General features: G+C 32.8%; 1 pseudogene; it reads right to left on the reverse strand.

Moving 5' to 3' along the window:
• Nucleotides 1-262: 262 nt before the first annotated feature.
• On the reverse strand, nt 263-8,592 carry LOC121204697 (chromatin modification-related protein EAF1 A-like; annotated as a pseudogene).
• Nucleotides 8,593-24,880: the final 16,288 nt, after the last annotated feature.

Below are 24,880 nucleotides of genomic sequence, written 5' to 3' on the forward strand. Positions count from 1 at the left end.
TGGTCCATTTCCTTGAAGCATAGGTCAGAATGTTTCAAAATACTGAGTACAGTAAATCTAGTAGTTTTTTAACATGTATTGTGTACCTTCAGAAATAAAATTAACAGTGCACAAAAGTCCTTAAAATGCCCATAGTAATAATTGCATCAATATTCAAAATAACATAACTGCAAATTTGAAATTACTGAAGGTACCAAGAAGAGACTGATCTCTTCTTAATACTACATACATGCCAGAATTTCTAGAGAAAATTATATGTACTATAAAATTCACATATGTACCTGACTCCGCCAATAGTTCTGCTTCTTGCTAATTAGTATAATTTTCTCAAAATGAGATTTCAGAGTATCCTCTTCCATCGGCCCTTGCAAACGTTGAAACAACTGTCTGGCACTTCCCTGCATGAAACACAGCAGTAGCAGCCGATCATACAAGATAAATTAGCTTCATGGAATATGTCATTCATTAAACATAAACAAAAATCTGAATTTACTAGCTTTTGGTAGAGAGAGGACCTTCGGAATGCCAGGCAATGTCGATGGATATGGCTGTGAGGACCCTGAATCATCAGCACTGTCAGCTCCATCTCCACTCCTATCCATTAAAATTTTGTGGCGTTCCTTACATTCGTTAGGCTTGCGGAATATGCACTGAACACATTGAGAAGTTCACAAGATTATTACCAAATGGAGAAAGGTGACAAGTGGAAGGGAGGAGCAAGGTGAGGGCCAAAGGACCAAAAAAAAAGCACTAGTAAGGCTGCTGTAGTGTAGATAGAAATGGCAAATGAAATATGAAGCACTTTTAGAGTGATAAGACATATCATTAGAAGGAAGAACTAAATAACAGGATATGTTTATATAGACATTTTGCTCAAGCCCTGACCTTAAACTGAAGGGTACTGTTGATGGCATCACTTACAAGCTGCCAATTTGGACCCATGTCATGTACAAGGACAACAAGTGCCTGAACATAAATCCAGAAACATCTCAAGGCGTGGTTGTAACGGTAACAGCAATTGAAGAATAATTTCAAGAAAGATACCAAAAGTTAACCTGATCTTCAAATAGTGACCATGGACTACCAGAAGCAGGCTGACCAGTAGACATCTGGAAGAAGTTTCAATCACACCCAGAACTAAGACAACTATGAAGCACATGATCAAGCAGAATGTAACAAACAGGTAAACGAAAAATACCTTAGGCGTTTTGGCTTTTCTACCCTTGTCACTACCATGAATTAATCTAATGATTTTGCTTGGGTTGGGCATATTACTCATTTGGGACCCTACTGGTGAAGGGATGGATCCATTTGGAGTGATGTCATAAGCACTATCAGGCTGATGCTTCATTATCTTCAACTTCTTGGCATTATGTTGTCCATATAAACCTAAGAAAAAGACAACTGAAAATTTGAAGGACGAAGAACATAACACCAGATAGATATACCCAACCAAGTAACCAACCATTTAATCAAATGCAAGAAGAAAAGAGCTTTACCACTGGTTCCATTAGAATCAAAATGATGACTCTCTGGTCTCTTTTTCAAATAATCCCTCTGTGAAGAACAACACCATCAAACATGAGATTACCAATTAGAAAAAGAGCACATAGACCAAAATTTTGGCAAATACAAGGGAAACAGAAAATGCAGATAAAGTTCACTGCTCCATAAAAGACTAATGAGTTATGACACCCTCATAAGTCATATCTATCATGGAAGCAGAATCCAACTTGGTCAGATGGACAATTGAAAATAATGAAATGACCTTAAAGCTTTGAAAATGAAAAAAAGTTTCCTTAATCATGAAAACAGAAGAATACGACTGAATTTCACCATCAAATAAAACAGGCAATACTTGTAATGAATATCAAGTGGGTACAATTACGCTTTTAAAGTAATACACACAAAACCTAAAAAAGTAATACTCATCCAGGCAGAAAAAGAATAGTGAAAAATAAATACATACTAATCTTTAAAATAGAAAGAAAACTATGAAGTAAACAATATATATATTCATAACAAGATAAACAGCTTGGAACAGTGGAGATTTAAAAATAAAAAATACCTGTTCACTGTGAACAGGAGACTCCAGCTGCCAACCCTGATTGTATGCCGAACCCTACCAGAAACACAATTAAGGCACCTTTAGAAACCATAAAGACAAATAATGAGACTATCCATATCATTCCAGGGGTGAGAAACCCCAGTGTCAGTTAAAACAGAAGAATTCCTACATACAAGATTTTTGGCTTTTTTCTTCTTTTTAGGTTTTGCTGGTGTTCCTGCACAATCATATGGTTGCTGCCTTTCAAAGTCCCCAATTGAATCAACCTCCAAGCTGTTTTGGGTCCGTAATCCTCCATGCAATGTATTCTGTTCATCCTGAAAAGAATTAGTATCTCCACTAGAAGCATCAGTTTGTGTTGGAGCCTGTGAATCCCTGGCAGCTGCTGCACTGCTAAATGGACTTAAAACCCTCTGCCTGGAGCCAGTGCGCACACGTTTTGCAGGAACGGAACCATCATTTAGACTACTGGAAGGCCTTTTTCCCATGAAAATGGAAGGTTGGCCGCAATTTTTGTATGGCAAATCAGCATCCACTTTATATTGTCTTGCAGGATATGATTTCATTGGGTTCTTTCGCTTCTTCTGGTTTAATTTTGATGATTGTCTCCCCTCAAAGGCTCCAGGCAAATAATATGTACTTGTTTCTCCTTCATCCTCATCATACACAGAGTCATCATATCCAAACTCTGAATTCACAGAAGTTGTAAGGAACAGAAGAATATTCAATGACTAAGAATCTAAAAGAATAAAGAGCAATAATTACCTGCTCTCGCATCATAAGCAGATGTTTCAACCTCCTCTTGCACGGTACTTCCAGTTTTCTGGTAGAAAAAAAATCTCCAATAATAAGCAAGATTCAAAACAGAGAAGTCCTAAGAACAAGACTCAGGTAAATTGGGCACAGAAATGGAACTATCATGGTTGTCCACGGCAACCATGGCTGAAATAATTTAAGATTAATTATATCAGTCCAGCACTATGCTCTTCAAATTCTATTCTACCTTAATAAATATAGCGGAAGAAAAAGAAAAAGGTGCATATAAACTGATTAAACGAAATATTTTACCTCAGTCAGTACCATATAAGATTCAATAGATCTTCGGTAGGTTTCCATAGCTCCAGAATGAACTGCATAGAACAGGTTTTCCTGAAAATAAAGTGCATAAAAATTCAAGCAAAGAATCTCATGTAAAGAAAATATTACCAGAAAATAAACTCCAGAATTGGGCATGCAGAGTTAAACAAATACAAGCTATTAAAGAGAGATCAAAAAGCTCTATGCAAAAGCCAAGAATAATGTTAAGAAAACCTGAAAGGAAATATTTAAGCCATACTTCTGTTAGGTGTTCATCCCAAGAAATGTCCATAATGCCCAAGTCAGATATCCTGTCAGGAGTTGCTGGTGCTTCAGCTAGGAGTGATGGAACAGGGGAACTATTATATTTCAAATATCTAAGAGCATATGCCCGGATAGCAAATCCATTGTTCTTTCCAGTGTGCTGCTGGCACTCCTTTGCATCCTGCTCCACATCATGTTTCACAAAAAGATAAGACAGAAAGAAAAATATTTCAGGGTATGGTACGATCTAGAAATGAATATAACAGGAGTATCAAGCAGTTTTCGCAAGAGAAAGGAACTGAAAGCATGGAGAAAGGGCTCAAACAGCTCTAGAACTAGAACTCAATGCCAAATATTTAAATGCATATTCTAGAATCTAGTTCTGAAGTCAAAGGCCATAAATCATCATGCATTTTCAATTGAATGTTAACTCATCATCCAGAGCCTATGAACTCAATCATCAAACAATCCAATCAAGCCCAGCAAACCAGCATGCACTTAAAAAAGCCAGCATACCAATGAAATTAGAATTAAGATGCAACCAAAGTTTGATTAAAGAAAGCCAAGAATCCACATAACTAGCCAAGTTCTCAGTGGCCTCTACATTTCTAAGATAAGTCAGCTCCCCCAAGATCAAGTAAAAATCACCATGTACTGGAGAACAGAACTTATAAGCTGATAAGCAACATAAATAATCATTAAAATAAACTTTAATTCAATTTGAATAATATAGAAGCAACTTGCACCAGGCTTTAATAGAAAAATTAAACATAAAAATTATCATCACTGTTACCACACAGAAAGACATGCATAAATTGATCAAGAATAAAGACCAATAAACGTCCAAGAAATAACCAGTACCATATCTAGTTCGCTAATTGTGATCTCAGTAACTTTATTGGTCCTTGACCCCATCAAGTCATGGCCACAGGTTTTTGGACCAAGATTTGCATCCTTACTAGTTAGTAGGACCTCTGCCGAATGCCAAAAGTCCATGACAGCATTAGCAAGGGTTAAAGCTATTTTTTTGAGTTTCCAATATCGAATTTGTTCTTCAAATTTAAATCGTGAAGTAAAAGCAACACGTTTGCATATTTGAGCAGCAGCAGTCATCTTCCAAAGACGCTCCTACAAGCATATAAAGAACAAAAAAGGATGAGTATAAGCAAATTGTCAATTATGCTTTGGACCCAACTTTATAGACAGATATAAAAGTAAAGCTAATAAAAAAATGGCTCTCGATAGGAAGGAAAAAACTAAAAAGAAGAATGCATAAGATGAATTCAATATACATTCAACAATGAAATAATACCTGAGCAAAATCATTTGCCAACCATGCCATCTCCTCAAGAACAAAGTCCCAGTGAGATTTCCGGCTGTTCTCCAAAGGTAAGGTACCAACAGACAGCTCTGCAATCCTTTTCCGCTTAGCCTGTTTACCATAATACTAGACCTTTTAAGCTTTTTAAAGACAAACAAAATACATCACAATTTAAGAAATTAATGGGCATTTATCAGTCAAAAAGATAAACAAACCACCTCTATAATCCGTGCCTCTTCCAAAATGGAATCTTCACGTGCCTTGTCCACCATTTCCACATGATTCTCCAAACTAGTTTGTGTATCAGCATTATCAGTACAGGTTATTCCTGAGAAAGTCATCTCAGGAATCTCACACATAAAGTTATCCATTGTGCCTTGGGGCCTACTAGCACAAGTTTTGTCTATGTTGGAGTTAGAATTATCACCCTGCACAGTACTAACTTTCCTATCAGCTTCTGATACAGCATCACTGCTTTGTATCACCTCATTGTTGTAAGGACAGCTTACCTCAATTTGCAATTCAGATCTTACTTCCTCCACTTTGACAGTAGAATCATTAAGTGAGTGGTTCTGATTCAAGGAAGTATTAGCATCACAAATGACAGCAGCATTATCAAGAACCTTGATCTCATTCTTTTCTTTTGCCGATTCACCAACAGCTAAGGCTGGTGACTCTTCTTTTTCTGATGTGTATTCCAAGGGATTTACATTAGAATCAACATTTTGGGGTTAATACACGCTTCATTATCGTTATTTACATCTAAGCTTAAGCTGTTTTTAGTAGAAGATGACTCCATATCCAAGCCCTTTGTCCCTATTGGCACACTGCTATTTTGCTCTTCATTTGATATGTTTTTCCTATCTATTTTAGCATCAGCAACCCCATTTAGCTGATGAGAACTAGTTTCATTTTCAGGTTTTGTTGCACCAGTACCAGGTAAGCGTTCAAGACTTGCTGAAACTACCTGCTCCTTCCCTACAACAAGATTAGGTTCCTCAAAAGCCAAACTAACTGGAGATTTATGAGCTTCAATTATAGTAGGTTCCTTAGGCAGGTCATCTATCATTGTTTTGGAAGCTATGACATCAACCTTTCTTTCAAATTGATCACCCTTTGAATGACCAGTCGTTTCTTCCACAGGCTTCCCACCATCCAACTCCATATTTAACTTATCATCAGAAGTTATCACCTTTGAAGCCAAATCACCATTAGAAGTAGCAGATTTTGTGGTAGTAACAGAGGATATGTTTTTTTCCTTTTGGTTATTTGGTTCAGATGTTGAAGCCTTCACATCCTTTGATGCTCCACGAGCAAGTAAAGAAGAGCCATGACCACCTCGACCATGGACAATATCTGTTGAACTTGATCGGCCACCATCTCGTTTGATTTTGGACCTGTACCTTCGAGCATATGGGCGAAAAATAGTCGAATCTTCAGACTCCTTAACATTTTGAGTCCCTTCCATATGTGAAGATTGCTCTGATGGAACAACAGTGTTCCTCTTACGAGAATGCATAGACTTCCTTTCACCTTCAGGCAACTCATTTTCACCATCAAAAAGTAAGAGATTGTCAGCACTATTGGGTTCACAAGCTGCAGGAACCCCTGGTCTACCACTACTCTCTACTGAATCGCCATGAGCTGAAGCAGACTGTGCAAAACTACCTTTTGCTTCACTGTATTAATATCAGCCAGTTACTCCAATATAATTCAGAACTACAGTACACAAAAAATATATATTTATATGTATATATACCTGGTAACAAAATGTTGTGCATGCTGATCAGTGAGAGAAGTAGATTGGACACTATCTGAAGCTGCATTGCTATATTTGAAATCCAAGGGATTTCCACCCTGACAGCAAGGTGCTTTATGATGAATATTAATTTATAAAAAATCAGAAGCAGCAAGAGGAGATATAAAAGCATACTTTCTCAAGAAAATCTAGTTCCCTTCTCCTTTCCTCGCGAACATCATACTCCTGCCTGTTATAATAAGGATAAAAATGAAAGAAAATAAGTTGTGTATTCTAAGGAATGACAACCAAGTGCACTTTCTGGAAAAAGGTATGAGTAAACAAAAGTGGAATGTAAGTATCACCTCAGTTCTGCTTGAGCCTGCTCAATGGCTGATCTGTGTGGAGAGGTTTTGACACCAATCCCGACTCCACCATCAACAACCCTTCCCATGAAATCAACCTCAGCATTTACTAAGAGCGCAGATCCTGAGTTACATCCATGCATTCCTACCTAAATATCTACAGCCCCTCCCATCGACGCAAAAAAGATGATATCTGTGAATACCTACAAAGATGTCAAAAAAGGGGGAAAATTACAACTAGAGTAGAAACAAAGGCAAAAAATGAATAGAAAAGAAGCATCCAATAACGATGAACATTCTCCCGCCAGTAAGTCATGATGCAGACAGCCTAATGACCACAGTAAAGATGATGTGCTACTGATTCAGTTGATAAAGATTCAAGTTTGTATGAATTCACAACTGTACAAACTGATATCATCAAAATCACTCAAGATAATTAAAATATAGGTAGTTTTCCAGCAGCTCAGATATGGATAGAACCAACACTAAAAACCAAGGTTGAAACCCCCAAGAAATGGACAGAAGAAAAAAAATAGTACAAGACAGAGAAGAATTTTGTTTTGCCATAAGAAGGATAATTTTAGAAAGATTTTTCCAAGAAAAGAAAAAAATGTACTCATAAAATACTTTAAATAGATTAAAGGGCAGCAGTATTAATCCTACTGAGTAACATTTTAGCAAATAAAGGTGATTCCTACTTTTTCTGTTGTTTAAAGCAATGAGTTTTCATATGGGGAAACAAGGTGTTCAATAAATATGTCAACTAATTGCGCATTGTTTGTACCTCTTTCACCTCTTAATTTCCCTATCTGACACGGTAGTTTCACAGCAACTGAACACAAGCTAAGTAAATTAAAATTCAATTAAAGTTCACTCAACCCCTTATATCTATTGCAAAAGGCACAAAACAATATTAAACTTCTTGTGACAGAGGTTGATACTAGGTTCTAAACAGTTAAAAGCTTGATGAATTATAGCTCATCATTAGTCCAAAAGCCAAAAGCAATGCTGGACCATGGCAATCAACAAAAATATCATTGCGAATTGATAACCATACTTCATATATACAAATGCATGTAGAACCAAATGATAGCATCTAAAGAGCTTGGCACCAGCAATTCTCTTCAAATTCCTAGAAAATAAACACCAGAAGTCCAAAATCAGAAGCTAAACAACGTAGCATAGAACCTAATGAGCTTCCCCAGCATTCTACCTCAAATTAATGTAAATAAACACGTGCAAAGACCACGTACCACGTAAATCCATAAGCATTCAATCGAAATGCGTAAATAGAAACCCTAAACGCATTGAACCACGGAAGTTAAGCCCTAGTTTGAAACATTACTCAAAATTCTAGGGTTTCTAAAACAAAAATTAAGCGCGAAAATAACCTGAATTCGGATATACAGTCGAATAATTGGGAGCTAGGGCAAAGCACCGAGCACCAGAAACGTTCCCGCTCTTTTCAACACTTCTCTCTCTCTATCTCTTAGGGTTTTGAAGCTTTGAACGTTACCCCAAACTTATTGCCCTCAATCAAAACGACATGAATTCACCATATAACATGACACTTCCCTACAAATGCAAGCCATGAGCGAGTTGTCGAGTCCCTCTCTGATAAAAGCACTTTTAATTATTTTTCCTTTTTCGCTCCCAAAAAAAAAATGGTGAAATTTTCTTGTTCGAATTTTGGTTTTTTTTTTTTTTTAGGTTTTGTTCGGCTCGGCTGCTTTTCGGGGCTACTGTGAGTAGGCTTTGGGTTTCACCCAAGGAAGACGACGAGACAAACGGGCTTTGGGCTTCTTAGTTCATTAATAGCCTGCCCAAAAGAAAGGATAAAAATTCTATACATTTTCGGTCTAGTTTGTCTCTTGAGTTAAATGATACCAATTCGATTAATATATTAAAATAATAAATAATGAATTAATTCTTTTTTATGTTGGTTAAATTTGATAATTTTAAATACGACACGAAAAGTAATTAAAGTTGATGGATGAGCTATTACAAATGATAAATGAAATTACAGTTTATTTTTCTTTCGAGAAAATATACTAATATTATTATAAATAAATATGAATGTACATTTTCTAACCCCATTTATGAGGTAAAACCTCTCATTCATTATACAATGTTTAATATGAGTTAATGACGCACTTAAATAAGCTTTATTTATTGCATTAAATGCTAATTATAAATTATAAATAGAATCTTTACCTGAGTGAACTAAAAGAAGACGAGAAAAATTCTCTTGTATTTTCATCCACTTTTATTTATTGTTTTATTAATTTTTCTATAACACGTTATCAGCACGAATTTCTACGAGTTCATAATGAAGTTCAAGTCATTTCGACTTTATATAATTTGCCTATATAACTCTCGTTAAACTATATACGGTATACGTATTTTCATAATTCTTTTATTTTATTTTCTAGATGAAATATTTGCTTTGGGTAACATTTACACATTTATTTTTATAACGAAAATCTAATAATGATAATTATATATACATGTTTTTTTTATTAAAAGAAATTTCAATTAATTTAATTTGTGTTAAGTTATTATTATGACTATTCCTCTTTATGCCAATATTTGACATACATATTATTATTTAGCAAATTTGGTATATATAATTGAATTATTTTACGATTGAGAATACTTATTATTTTACTAATTTTTTATATTTTGATTCAAGTGATTATAATGTCAAATCTTACCAAACTTGAATTTGTGGCTTTAGACATCTCAAGCAAGAATTATTTGTCATGGGTGTTAGATGCTGAAATTTACCTAGATGCTAAAGGTCTAGGAAATACTATATTAGTAGATAAAGAAGCATCTAACCAAGACAAGGCAAAAGCAATGATTTTCATCCGTCATCATCTACATGAAGGATTAAGAGTGGAATATCTCACTGTGAAAGACCCTCTTGAGTTATGGAAAAATTTGAAACAACAATTTGACCATCAGAAAACTGTGATACTCCCTAAAGGTCGTTATGATTGGATGCACTTACGGTTGCAAGATTTTAAGACTGTAAGTGAATACAATTCAGAACTTTTCAAAATTAGTTCTCAACTAAAATTATGTGGAGAAAACATAACTGATGAGGACTTGTTAGAGAAAACGTTTTCAACCTTTCACGCTACTAATGTGCTCCTGCAGCAGCAATACCGTGAAAAAGGTTTTAAAATGTATTCTGAATTGATTTCATGCCTTTTGGTGGCTGAACAAAATAATGAGCTATTGATGAAAAATCATGGAATTCGTCCTACTGGTTCTGCACCATTCCCTGAAGTGAAAGTAGCAGTACACAATAATTATAAAAATAGAAAATATAGAAGTCGCCGCCGTGGTCATGGACATAGTGGGGGACATGGTCGAAGACGTATTAGTAATCGTTATCATGGTGGTCATAACAATGATACTTCTAACCACCAGAAAAAGAATAACAATGAAAGACATGAAAGAAGCGGTCAAAATGATCATTCAAAGATTGTTGAGAATATATGCTATCGATGTGGTATGAAGGGGCATTGGTCACGTACCTGTCATACGTCTGAGCATTTAGTGAAACTTTATCAAGCATCCATTAAATGGAAGTGAAAGCATATGGAGACAAATTTTATATCCCAAAATGATGAAATGGAGGCAAAAGATGAAGATATTCACTATAATAATAAAACTGATCATGCCTACGAGGATGATAAATTTAATGACCTTAATAATATAACTCACCTAGATGTGTAGATTTCTTTGAGAATCATTAGAAAAATTGATGTTACTTTGACATTTTTATGTTGTTTTAAGTATGTTTTATTTGCTTGCATAAAGAATAATTTATATATTTAATAAATAATTGCAATGTTTCTCATATTATATTTTGTTTGTTTTTATGAAGAATATGAATATTCAACAAAATTTTGATGGACCCAAAATCTATGAAAACATGTGTCTTGCAGATAGTGTTACAACACATACGATACTCAAAGATAAAAAATATTTTTCTCATTTGACAATGAGTAATGCCCATGTTAATACAATATCGAGTAGTTCAAAACTTATTGAAGGCTCTGGAAGAGCTATTATATTATTACCTAAAGGTACAAAATTTATCATTGATGATGCTTTATATTCCACCAAGTCTCAAAGAAATTTATTAAGTTTTAAAGATATTCGTCTTAATGGATATCCTATTGAGACTATGAATGAGAAAAATGTTGAATATCTATATATTACAAATGTTGAATATGGAAAGAAATATATTTTGGAAAGGCTACCTGATTTTTCATCAGGTTTATATTATACACATATTAGTGCAATTGAGTCACATGTTACTACAAACCAGAAGTTTGTAGAACCACATACTTTTATTATTTAGCATGACCGATTAGGCCATCCCGGATCTATTATGATGTGAAGAATCATCGAGAATTCAATTGGACACCCATTAAAAGATTTTTGAATTTAAGGTTTTATCTTGTGTCACTTGTTCTCAAGGAAAATTAATTATTAGACCTTCACCAGCTAAAGTTGGGATTGAATCTCCAACATTTCTGGAACGTATTCAAGGTGATATATGTGGGCCCATTCATCCATCATGTGGACCATTCAAATATTTTATGATGTTAATAGATGCATCTAGTAGGTGGTCACATGTGTGCTTATTATCGACTCACAACCTACCATTTGCGAGACTACTTGCTCAAATAATTCGATTAAGAGCACAGTTTCCAGATTATGCAATCAAAACTATTCAACTTGATAATGCTAGTGAGTTTACATCCCAAGCTTTTAATAATTATTGTATGTCAATTGGGATAAAAGTTGAACATCCTGTAGCTTATGTTCATACACAAAATGGTTTAGCTGAATCATTTATCAAACGTCTCCAACTAATAGCTCGGTAATTGCTTATGAGAACAAATCTCTCTGTTACAACTTGGGAATATGCTATTTTGCATGCAGCAACACTTGTGCACTTAAGGCCAACAAGTTATAATAAGTACTCCCCATTACAATTGACTTTTGGTCAGGAGCCAAATATTTCCCATCTTAGAATTTTTGGATGTGCAGTATATGTTCCAATTGCTCCACCACAATGCACAAAGATGGGTCCTCAAAGGAGGTTGGGAATTTATGTTGGTTATGAATCTCCTTCTATTATTAAATATGTTGAACCATTAATAGGAGATTTATTTTGTAACACCCCTTACCCGTATCCAACACCGGAATAGGGTACGAGGCATTACCAAAACACATACACTTGTAAACGTATTTAACCGAGTTATAAAATTTCATCAAAATTAAAACTTTCAAAAATAATTAACATGTTTCTATAACTTTTCACAATATATCCTCAAAATATTATAATCATAATAATTAGGGCCTGCGAGACCCGATACATACTCATGCAATTTAATGCTTCATTTCCGTTTCATTCAATTCGCAATTTCTCATGCTCATAATTTAAATCATATCACTAGAAATTTCCATTTAATTCACGTACAATTCAATGACATCAAATTCAAAACTAATACGTATTTACCATTTAACTCAATGTTTATTGATTATACCATTCAATAACACATTTATGAAATTCTCAATTTAGCAATGAAAATATCACTTTAGTTTGAATAACAACATCGTCCTGATATAAATACACTACCACTTATCCATTTACTTTAATTCTTTTGGGCCCATTTGTCACTTACCATCCTTAATCAAATTAGAGAACGGTCACGAAAAATTGAGTACTTCACTTTCACTTTGCCATAGTATAACTATGGTCTTACGTATGATCACTTATCACTTGTCCCTGATCAGATAAGTGTAGCCACCTATCACTTTGTTTCTTGATCAGATAAGTGTAGCCACTTATCACTTTGTTTCTTGATCAGATAAGTGCAGCCACTTATCACTTTGTCTCTTGATCAGATAAGTGTAGCTAAAACTATCACTTATCACTTTTCACTTGTCACTTGATCAGATAAGTATAGCCGAAGCTATCACTTATCACTTTATTACTTGATCAGATAAGTATAGCCGAAGCTATTACTTATCACTTTCCACTTGTCACTTGATCAGATAAGTATAGCCGAAGCTATCACTTATCACTTTATCACTTGATCAGATAAGTATAGCCGAAGCTATTACTTATCACTTTCCACTTGTCACTTGATCAGATAAGTGTAGCTAAAGCTACCACTTATCACTTTATCACTTGATCAGAAGTACTCAAATCCGGCGTTCCGCTCAATTTGATCATTTATTCATATATCAGGCTTACCAACATGTGTTAATTCATAAAACCATTCATGGTATTATTTCATGCCAAATCATATACTGAATATACCATACACACATACTATGAAACTTTATTTTCACACATGAGCTGAAACCATGACCAATAATGCACAAAAATAAGCATCATTCATATTTCATCGTTTATGAGTTATAATCAAACATATGACCATTTATACACGAATCATTCATATATTTCCCAATTTTCCTCCTCCTCCTCTCCATTCCACATCCTTAATGTGTATAACACACTTAAACAACATTAACCATAATTTCAATATTCACTAACATGTATATTCAAAGCTGTTTATCCGAGTCAGAGTCACTAAATTATTTTTATCCGGAGCTACGGAGCTCCAAATTAAGATCCGTTAATTTTCCCTGAAACTAGACTCACATATCTTCATACCATAAAATTTTCATAATTTTTGGTTCAGCCAAATAGTACAGTTTATTCTTTAAAGTTTCCCCTGTTTTGTTGTCTGACAGTTCCGACCACTCTTCACTAAAAATTAATTATCTCATTGTACAGAATTCGGATGATGTTTTAGCTTGTTTCTTCTAAAAATAGACTCATTAAGGATTCTAACCATATAAACTATAACTCATAATAATTTCTGTACAATTTTTAATGATTTTCCAAAGTCAGAACAGGGGAACCCGAATTCATTCTGACCTTGTCTCACAAAATCTATTATATCTCATGATTTACAATTCCATTGCTCACATAATTTCTTTTATAAGAAACTAGACTCAATAAGCTTTAATTTCATATTTTATTCATCCTCTAATTCAATCTCTACAATTTTTGGTGATTTTTCAAAGTTACACTACTGCTGCTGTCCAAAACTGCTTTAGTGCAAAATGTTGATTTCCATTTTGCCCCAAATTTCACAGTTTATACAATTCGGTCCTTTCTCAATTAACCCCTCAATTAATCTAATTTTCTCAATTAGTACTTTACTAGACATTATAAGTTGTTACACAACTATTGAAATTCAGAATTTCCACATATAACTCTATCTTCAAACTCTTTTACTATTAGGTCCCAAACATTCACTTTCTATTCAATTCTTTCAATAAAATCAGCATATGAACAATTTAAAGCTCTAATTTCGTGCTAAATCATCATATACTTCCAGCACATATTCATATCAACTTTCAACTTCTTTCATAAAATCAAAAACTAATGGATTTAACAAGTGGGCCTAGTTGTAAAAGTCATAAAAATACAAAAATTTCAAGAAATAGTCAAGAATTGAACTTACTTGTAATAAAAATATGAAGAACCAGCTTGAAGAAGCCCTTCCATGGTGTTTTAGCTGATGAGAATTCAGAAAAATGAAGAGAAATCTAGATAATTCCACTTGGGTCCTAACTTTATTAAGCAAATTTTGCAATTTTCCAATTTTGCCCTTAATTCTCCTTACTTTCTTGCTGATTTCATGCCTCTGCCGTCCAGACCAAATAGACCTTGGGTCTATTTGCTTTTTAAGCCCTCTTCCTTTTATCATTTAAGCTATTTAATCATTTCCCAAAATTTTGCATTTGTTACAATTTAGTCCTTTTTGTTCAATTAATTATCGGAACTTTAAAATTTCTTAACGAAACTTTAATACTAACTTTTTAACACTCCATAAATATTTATAAAAATATTTATGGCTCAGTTTAAAATCCCCGAGGTCTTGATGCCTCATTTCGATTCTAATTATTTTAATATTTATTTCTAGTGCACTATTCACTATTTCAAAAATTTTCCTAACTTCATATTTAACTTATACTTACTAAATTAATAATATTTTCTACCCATTTGTCGAATTTAGTGATCTCGAATCACCGTTCCAACACCTCTGAAAATTCAAGCCATTACATTTTTTTTCGTCGGATTTGTGGTCCCGAAACCACTGTTCCGACTAAGCCTAAAATCGGGCTATTACAACTCTCCCCCCCTTTAGGGATTTTCGTCCCCGAAAATCTTACCAGATGGTAGGTTAATGATTTACTTCCACAGTATATTTCAAATTCGCACATGATTTTGGATTTTCATATCTTTTACAGATAATCACATAGGTTCATAAGAAAATCAGGATAGCGATATTTCAGCATCTGAAGCTACACAAAGTATCGAAAAATTACAATCCATATAGAATGATATCCATTTTGATAATCTGAGTAGTTTTCAGAACTATCAAATATTTCTCTCTTTTTATATTGTCCTCATTTTCTAATTCATTCACTTTTCCGACCACATTATTATTCTTCCGTACACGAACTTCTGTAACACTACACTCGTAAGCTTATTCAACCAAAATCTCACAAATTTCATTGTAACATTTTACTAATATGGGGGTGAGTGTAGTAAAGCCTCAAATTTATCTTACACATAAATGCGCATAACACATACCATCACAAATAGCCAATTCATTACTAAGTTCACATTCTCAAAGCATTTAATAAACATTTGCTTTTAATCACTTTTGTTCTCAACACAAAATTCTAACTCAAATCACTAATTCACAATCAAAATTTCTATATAGCATCATAATCCAAATATCATAACTCATATGCTTGTATAATTATAACATTCATCAAATAAAAAAAATGTTTTATTCTTTGATCCATACTTTTATGAGTTTCAACTCATAATCAATACATTTTCACTCAAACATTTTAGTATTTATTTCTATATTATTAGAATTAACTCAGTTGAAAAACATATCTGTCTCATCAAGATAATTTTCGTCATAGAACAATACTGATAAGGGGGTGATGGTGAAGTCATAAATCTTTCAACTTGCTCTCATAGATACATATATATATATGATTTTGTATTCATCATCAATGTAATACCATCAAAACCACGTAATTCATTCCAAGCAAATTAACACATCTATTTATTACAAATGTTTTCTGTCACTCACAATTTCACACAACGAATTTACTTACTCAAGCTCAATGTTAATATCTAATTAAATTCCAATACTTGGCTTCTATTTTACTTACCGACATTTGCCAAATTAGAGAACGTCTTACGGAATTGAGTACTTCGTTTTCTCGATGCCATAGTCCAACTATGGTCTTACACGTAATCACAAATCACATACCGATGCCATAGCCCAGCTATGGTCTTACACGAAATCACATATCACTTACCGATGCCACAGCCCAGCTATGGTCTTACACGGAATCACATAATCACATGTTCACATGTTGCCATGGTCAAACCATGGTCTTTTCCGTCAATTCATCACATATCACTGAACGAAAGTACTCATTCCTGCGTTCTACTCAATTTGACTTCCAATTCAATTTTTCATACTATTATAATATTCATGGTTTAGACATAAAACAAAATATCTTATTATCTTTAATTTAACAATTAAACATAAGATTCTATCATATGAACATACTAATTTCACTTATTCAAGCAGATGTACATACACACGTTCCATCTATTTAAGTAAATTTGCTTATCATATTCACTTAATCAAATATGTTGAGCACATAGCATTATATAATCACCAACATACTTGGATGAGCTTATCACAACATAAACTTTTTTTTGTAACTTATAGTCATCTCTTTTCATACATGAACACATCCATATCACAAATTTTTATACTTACCTTTCCAAATTCCAACATAACGTGAGCATATTTCATTTATCTCAATATCATTTTTAGCATTATCGAAAATAGCTCGATTGAAAATCATCTCTATCTTAACAAAGCAATTTCGTTAGAGCCTGGAGATATCACATCATCAAGAGTAATAACGTGGCATGTATAGCTAGGCTCACATATGCTACGTTTGGTCCGAGAACCGACTAAACCGTAGCTCTGATACCACTAAATGTAACACCCCTTACCCGTATCCAACACCGGAATAGGGTACGAGGCATTACCAAAACACATACACTTGTAAACGTATTTAACCGAGTTATAAAATTTCATCAAAATTAAAACTTTCAAAAATAATTAACATGTTTCTATAACTTTTCACAATATATCCTCAAAATATTATAATCATAATAATTAGGGCCTGCGAGACCCGATACATACTCATGCAATTTAATGCTTCATTTCCGTTTCATTCAATTCGCAATTTCTCATGCTCATAATTTAAATCATATCACTAGAAATTTCCATTTAATTCACGTACAATTCAATGACATCAAATTCAAAACTAATACGTATTTACCATTTAACTCAATGTTTATTGATTATACCATTCAATAACACATTTATGAAATTCTCAATTTAGCAATGAAAATATCACTTTAGTTTGAATAACAACATCGTCCTGATATAAATACACTACCACTTATCCATTTACTTTAATTCTTTTGGGCCCATTTGTCACTTACCATCCTTAATCAAATTAGAGAACGGTCACGAAAAATTGAGTACTTCACTTTCACTTTGCCATAGTATAACTATGGTCTTACGTATGATCACTTATCACTTGTCCCTGATCAGATAAGTGTAGCCACCTATCACTTTGTTTCTTGATCAGATAAGTGTAGCCACTTATCACTTTGTTTCTTGATCAGATAAGTGCAGCCACTTATCACTTTGTCTCTTGATCAGATAAGTGTAGCTAAAACTATCACTTATCACTTTTCACTTGTCACTTGATCAGATAAGTATAGCCGAAGCTATCACTTATCACTTTATTACTTGATCAGATAAGTATAGCCGAAGCTATTACTTATCACTTTCCACTTGTCACTTGATCAGATAAGTATAGCCGAAGCTATCACTTATCACTTTATCACTTGATCAGATAAGTATAGCCGAAGCTATTACTTATCACTTTCCACTTGTCACTTGATCAGATAAGTGTAGCTAAAGCTACCACTTATCACTTTATCACTTGATCAGAAGTACTCAAATCCGGCGTTCCGCTCAATTTGATCATTTATTCATATATCAGGCTTACCAACATGTGTTAATTCATAAAACCATTCATGGTATTATTTCATGCCAAATCATATACTGAATATACCATACACACATACTATGAAACTTTATTTTCACACATGAGCTGAAACCATGACCAATAATGCACAAAAATAAGCATCATTCATATTTCATCGTTTATGAGTTATAATCAAACATATGACCATTTATACACGAATCATTCATATATTTCCCAATTTTCCTCCTCCTCCTCTCCATTCCACATCCTTAATGTGTATAACACACTTAAACAACATTAACCATAATTTCAATATTCACTAACATGTATATTCAAAGCTGTTTATCCGAGTCAGAGTCACTAAATTATTTTTATCCGGAGCTACGGAGCTCCAAATTAAGATCCGTTAATTTTCCCTGAAACTAGACTCACATATCTTCATACCATAAAATTTTCATAATTTTTGGTTCAGCCAAATAGTACAGTTTATTCTTTAAAGTTTCCCCTGTTTTGTTGTCTGACAGTTCCGACCACTCTTCACTAAAAATTAATTATCTCATTGTACAGAATTCGGATGATGTTTTAGCTTGTTTCTTCTAAAAATAGACTCATTAAGGATTCTAACCATATAAACTATAACTCATAATAATTTCTGTACAATTTTTAATGATTTTCCAAAGTCAGAACAGGGGAACCCGAATTCATTCTGACCTTGTCTCACAAAATCTATTATATCTCATGATTTACAATTCCATTGCTCACATAATTTCTTTTATAAGAAACTAGACTCAATAAGCTTTAATTTCATATTTTATTCATCCTCTAATTCAATCTCTACAATTTTTGGTGATTTTTCAAAGTTACACTACTGCTGCTGTCCAAAACTGCTTTAGTGCAAAATGTTGATTTCCATTTTGCCCCAAATTTCACAGTTTATACAATTCGGTCCTTTCTCAATTAACCCCTCAATTAATCTAATTTTCTCAATTAGTACTTTACTAGACATTATAAGTTGTTACACAACTATTGAAATTCAGAATTTCCACATATAACTCTATCTTCAAACTCTTTTACTATTAGGTCCCAAACATTCACTTTCTATTCAATTCTTTCAATAAAATCAGCATATGAACAATTTAAAGCTCTAATTTCGTGCTAAATCATCATATACTTCCAGCACATATTCATATCAACTTTCAACTTCTTTCATAAAATCAAAAACTAATGGATTTAACAAGTGGGCCTAGTTGTAAAAGTCATAAAAATACAAAAATTTCAAGAAATAGTCAAGAATTGAACTTACTTGTAATAAAAATATGAAGAACCAGCTTGAAGAAGCCCTTCCATGGTGTTTTAGCTGATGAGAATTCAGAAAAATGAAGAGAAATCTAGATAATTCCACTTGGGTCCTAACTTTATTAAGCAAATTTTGCAATTTTCCAATTTTGCCCTTAATTCTCCTTACTTTCTTGCTGATTTCATGCCTCTGCCGTCCAGACCAAATAGACCTTGGGTCTATTTGCTTTTTAAGCCCTCTTCCTTTTATCATTTAAGCTATTTAATCATTTCCCAAAATTTTGCATTTGTTACAATTTAGTCCTTTTTGTTCAATTAATTATCGGAACTTTAAAATTTCTTAACGAAACTTTAATACTAACTTTTTAACACTCCATAAATATTTATAAAAATATTTATGGCTCAGTTTAAAATCCCCGAGGTCTTGATGCCTCATTTCGATTCTAATTATTTTAATATTTATTTCTAGTGCACTATTCACTATTTCAAAAATTTTCCTAACTTCATATTTAACTTATACTTACTAAATTAATAATATTTTCTACCCATTTGTCGAATTTAGTGATCTCGAATCACCGTTCCAACACCTCTGAAAATTCAAGCCATTACATTTTTTTTCGTCGGATTTGTGGTCCCGAAACCACTGTTCCGACTAAGCCTAAAATCGGGCTATTACATATTTACTGCACGATTTATTGATTGTCATTTTGATGAAACAACATTCCCAACATTAGGGGGAGAGAAAATACAAGTGGTAAAAGAAATTACATGGAATGGATCATCATTATCTCAATTAGATCCTTGTACAAGTCAATGTGAACAATAAGTTCAAAGGATTATACATTTGCAAAACATTGCCAATCAACTGCCAGATTCATTTACTAACCTAAAGAGAATTACAAAATCTCACATACCAGCTGAAAATGCTCCAATACAAATTGGTATCCCAATAAGGCAAATTGTTAGTGCAAAAGAAAGTAATCCACACTTGAAGCGTGGAAGGCCAATCAGTTCCAAAGATAAAAATCATCGTAAAAAGAAAGGATCAATTATTCAAGATGGTAATATTGTGGAGGCAAGTGCCCCAGAAGAGGCCAAAGATATAACTAATCAAAAAACCCCAAAAGAGGTTTAGGTACCTGAAAATAGTCATAACGAAGAAATCTTAATAAGTTATATTACTTCAGGAAAAAGATGGAACCGAAAAAATATAGTTGCCGACAACAATTTTGCTTATAATATTGTTATTGAAATAGCAAAAGAAAATGAGGATCTTGAGCCTAAATCTATTGAGGAATGTAGAAATAGAAAATATTGGCCAAAATAGAAAGACGCAATTCAAGCAGAATTAAATTCACTTTCTAAACGTGAGGTTTTTGGACCTATAGTCCAAACACCTAAATATGTAAAGCCGGTAGGATATAAATGGATATTTTTGCAAAAACGAAATGAGAAAAATGAAGTCGTAACATATAAATCATGACTTGTAGCACAAGGATTTTCGCAAAAACCCAACATTGCTTATGAAGAGATATATTCTCCTGTGGTGGATGCAATCACATTTAGATACCTTATTAGTCTGGTAGTATGTGAAAAATTTGACATGCGTCTAATGGACGTTGTTACAGCCTATTTGTTTGGTACACTTGATAGTGAAATTTATATGAAAATCCCAGAAGGAATTAAAATCCCTGAACGATATAGTATTTCCCGGGAAAATTGCTCAATCAGATTAAAGAAAAGCATATATGGATTAAAACAATCTGGACGTATGTGGTACAATCGTCTTAGTGAATATTTGTTAAAAGAAGGTTATATAAAAATGATCTAATCTGCCCATGTGTTTTTATAAAAAGTTCTGAATCAAACTTTGTGATAATTGCTATTTATGTTGATGATCTAAATATTATTGGAACTCCTGAAGTGCTTCAAAATGCAGTAAATTGTTTAAAGAAAGAATTTGAGATGAAAGATCTCGGAAAAACAAAATTTTGTCTTAGCCTGCAGATCAAGCATTTAAAAGATGAAATTCATGTCCATCAGTCAACTTATATGAAAAAAATCTTAAATAAATTTTATATGGATAAAGCACATCCATTGAGTACCCCGATAGTTGTACGATCGTTAGATGTGAATAAAGATCAATTTCGTCCTTGTGAGAATGATGAAGAGTTTCTTGGTCCTGAAGTACCATATCTAAGTGCCATAGGAGCATTGATGTATCTTGCAAATAACACAATACCCGATATAGCTTTTGCTGTAAACTTGTTAGCAGGATTTAGTTCCTCTCCAACACGTAGACATTGGAATGGAATTTAACATTTATTTAGATATCTTAGAGGGACTATTGATATGGGGTTATTTTATTCAAATGATTCAAAATCCCTATTAGTTGGTTATGCTGATGCTGGATATTTATCGGATCCACATAAAGGTCGATCTCAAACGAGATATTTATTTACATGTGGAGGTACTGTCATATCATGGCGTTCAACAAAATAAACATTAGCTGCTGCCTCTTCAAATCATGCTGAAATAATTGCAATGCATGAGGCAAGCCAAGAGTGTGTTTGGTTAAGGTTATTAACCCAACATATCCAGAAGATATGTAATTTGCCTTTACAGGAAAATATGCCAACTATCTTATACGAAGATAATGCAGCATGTATAGCTCAATTAAAGGGTGGTTATATCAAAAGTGACAGAACGAAACATATTTCACCAAAATTATTCTTCACTCATGATCTTGAGAAGAAAGGTGACATAGAAGTTCAACAAATTCATTCTAGTGATAATTTAGCAGATCTTTTTACCAAGGCATTGCCAACTTCAACATTTGAAAGACAACGAAACAAGATTGGAATGCGACGACTCAAAGATATAATGTGATGTCGTCATTAGGGGGAGTCTAAAACACGTTGTACTCTTTTCCTTTAACCAAAGTTTTGTCTCACTGGGTTTTCCTGGTAAAGGTTTTTAACGAGGCAACTTGTAATAGGAGACTGTGTACCATTTTTCCTTCATTAGGTTTTTATCCCACAGGGTTTTTCCTAATAAAGGTTTTAATGAGGCACTGTTTTCTCTAGTGGACATCCTAAATGTGAATGTCCATTTTCTAACCCCCTCCATTTATGAGGTAAAACCTCTCATTTATTATTCAATATTTAATACGAGTTAATGAAGCACTTAAGTAAGCTTCATTTGTTGCATTGAATGCTAATTATAAATTATAAATAGAATCCTTACCTGAGTGAAATAAAAGAAGACGAGAAAAATTCTCTTGTTTTTTCATCCACTTTTATTTATTGTTTTATTAATTTTTCTATAACAAATATATATTAATAGTGAAATTTAAATATTGTTCGAGACAAAGTACACACCTTCGTCAGCTAATAACAACGAGTTCATATAACTACAAGGAGAATTACAAACACAAAACAAACATTGGAAACTTAAAACATTTGAGAGGAAAGTTGAAAATTACTCCCTAATCTAGTAAGTTCATTTGTGCATTTGTTCTCATCTCGAAAGATATGCTTTAAAGAGCTATTCATAGATCGGAAGAGCCTGAAATATGAAATCCCTAATGACATGTCATTCGTATACTAAGAATTCCTAAGGTTCAACCGGGGCTCGATATCCGTCATAGCATTGATATATTTATACATCGATTCATTCACATTATAAATAACATAATAACATTCAATTTAACTAACATTAATACTATAATCGTTCATACGAACTTAGCTCGATAACTAGGTAGAACTAATTTGAAGCTTTAGCATTTTCTCGATTTAGGTTTGGTTGAGGTTTATCTTGATCTAAATAGATAATTTATTCAATTAAGTTCTTCAATCAACCTAAAACATTCAATTCAATTCATAATTCACATTTTTTATAAAATTACTAATTTGCCCCTAACATTTTAACTTTTCACAATATAGTCATTAAGCTCGTAATTTGAAAACTAACCATTTTCATCCTCCATTCAAGCTAGCCAAATTTCATAGGGACTTATAAAAACTCATTTAAACCAACATTTCACAATTTTAACATGAAATTTTACTATTTTCACAAATCAATCCCTAAATGCAATTTCATCAAAAATCACTTTATAAAACATGTTCATTTTTAAACCAAGAATCATAATCTATCTACTATAATTAAAACCCAACCAAAATCATTCATGGTAAGTTCCTCAACCTTTAACAATTTTTCAAATTAACCCCGAGTTAGCTAGATTATGTAACAGCCAAAAATTTCAGTGGTGTCAGAATAGTGATTCGAAATCACTAAATCCGATGACTGTGACTAGGAAATTAAAATAAAATAATATTTAGAAGTGAGAGAGATGTTATAAATATTTTAAATAGGTGAAATTAAAATTTAAAGAGAAATTATTAAACAAATTAAGTTGAAAACGAGGTATCGAGACCTCGATTTCGTAAAACAGAGTCAAAAATATTTTTATAAATATTTATGGAGTGTTAGTAATATGATGGTAAAATTTTGTTAGAAAATTTTATCGTTTGGGTGGTTAATTAAATAAAAAAGACTGAATTGTAAAGGTGTAAAACTTGTGAAAGTGATTAAATAGCTTAAGTGTCTAATGAGGAAGGACCTAAAGAGAAAATTTTCCCAAGTGAGATATTTTGGACGGCAATAGCTGAGAAAAAGTCAGGAAATTAATGAAATAAGGGCAAATTTGGAATATTTCCAAGATTAACTAAATAAAGTTAGGACTAAATTGAAATTATCTAGGTTTTTCTTCATTTTTCTTCTTTTTCATCAGCTGAAAATGCCATAGGAGGCCTGGAGTAAGCTGTTTTTTCATATTTTTGCATCATATGAGTTTAATTCTTGCTTTTTCTTTATAATTTTTGTGTTTTTAAGACTTTTACAATTAGGTCCTACTATTAAATTCATTTGTTTTTTATTCTATGAGTGAAATTTAAATGAATTTTTTTTGTAATTTTATGATGATTTATCATGGATTTTAAGTTTTAATCTTATTATATGATGATTTTATTAAGCAATTTTAGTGGAAATTGATTTTTAGGACCTAATTATGAAAAAGTTTAGAATTAACGTATAATGCTGAAATTATGATTTAAAAAGGTTATGAAGTAGTTTAAAGTAATAGAATAAAGTGTTAATTGAGAAAAATTAGTTCAATTTGAGGGTTAATTGAGTAGGGACTAAATTGTAAAAATTGTAAAATTTGGGGTAAAAGTGCAATTTCAAAAATTAAAGTGCATAAGCTGTAAATTAGAGTAGAATTTGAATAAATGCTAATAAATAAATGGAAAAATTTTATATTATAGATTAAGAAATCGAGGATAAACGAAGAAAAAAGAAAATTCTGGAATAGTTCCAGAAATCTCTACAACTACAGCAAATTGTTCTGGGTAAGTTCGTACGGTTAAATTATTAAAGTTAAATATTATTTTATGAATGGTGATTAATATTTATGTATGTTAATTGTTGAAAATAAGTAAATTATATACAAAAGTTACGAAATTGAACTGAGT

This window comes from Gossypium hirsutum, chromosome A08 (genome assembly GCF_007990345.1).
Source record: "Gossypium hirsutum isolate 1008001.06 chromosome A08, Gossypium_hirsutum_v2.1, whole genome shotgun sequence".
NCBI classification, from domain to species: domain Eukaryota; kingdom Viridiplantae; phylum Streptophyta; class Magnoliopsida; order Malvales; family Malvaceae; genus Gossypium; species Gossypium hirsutum.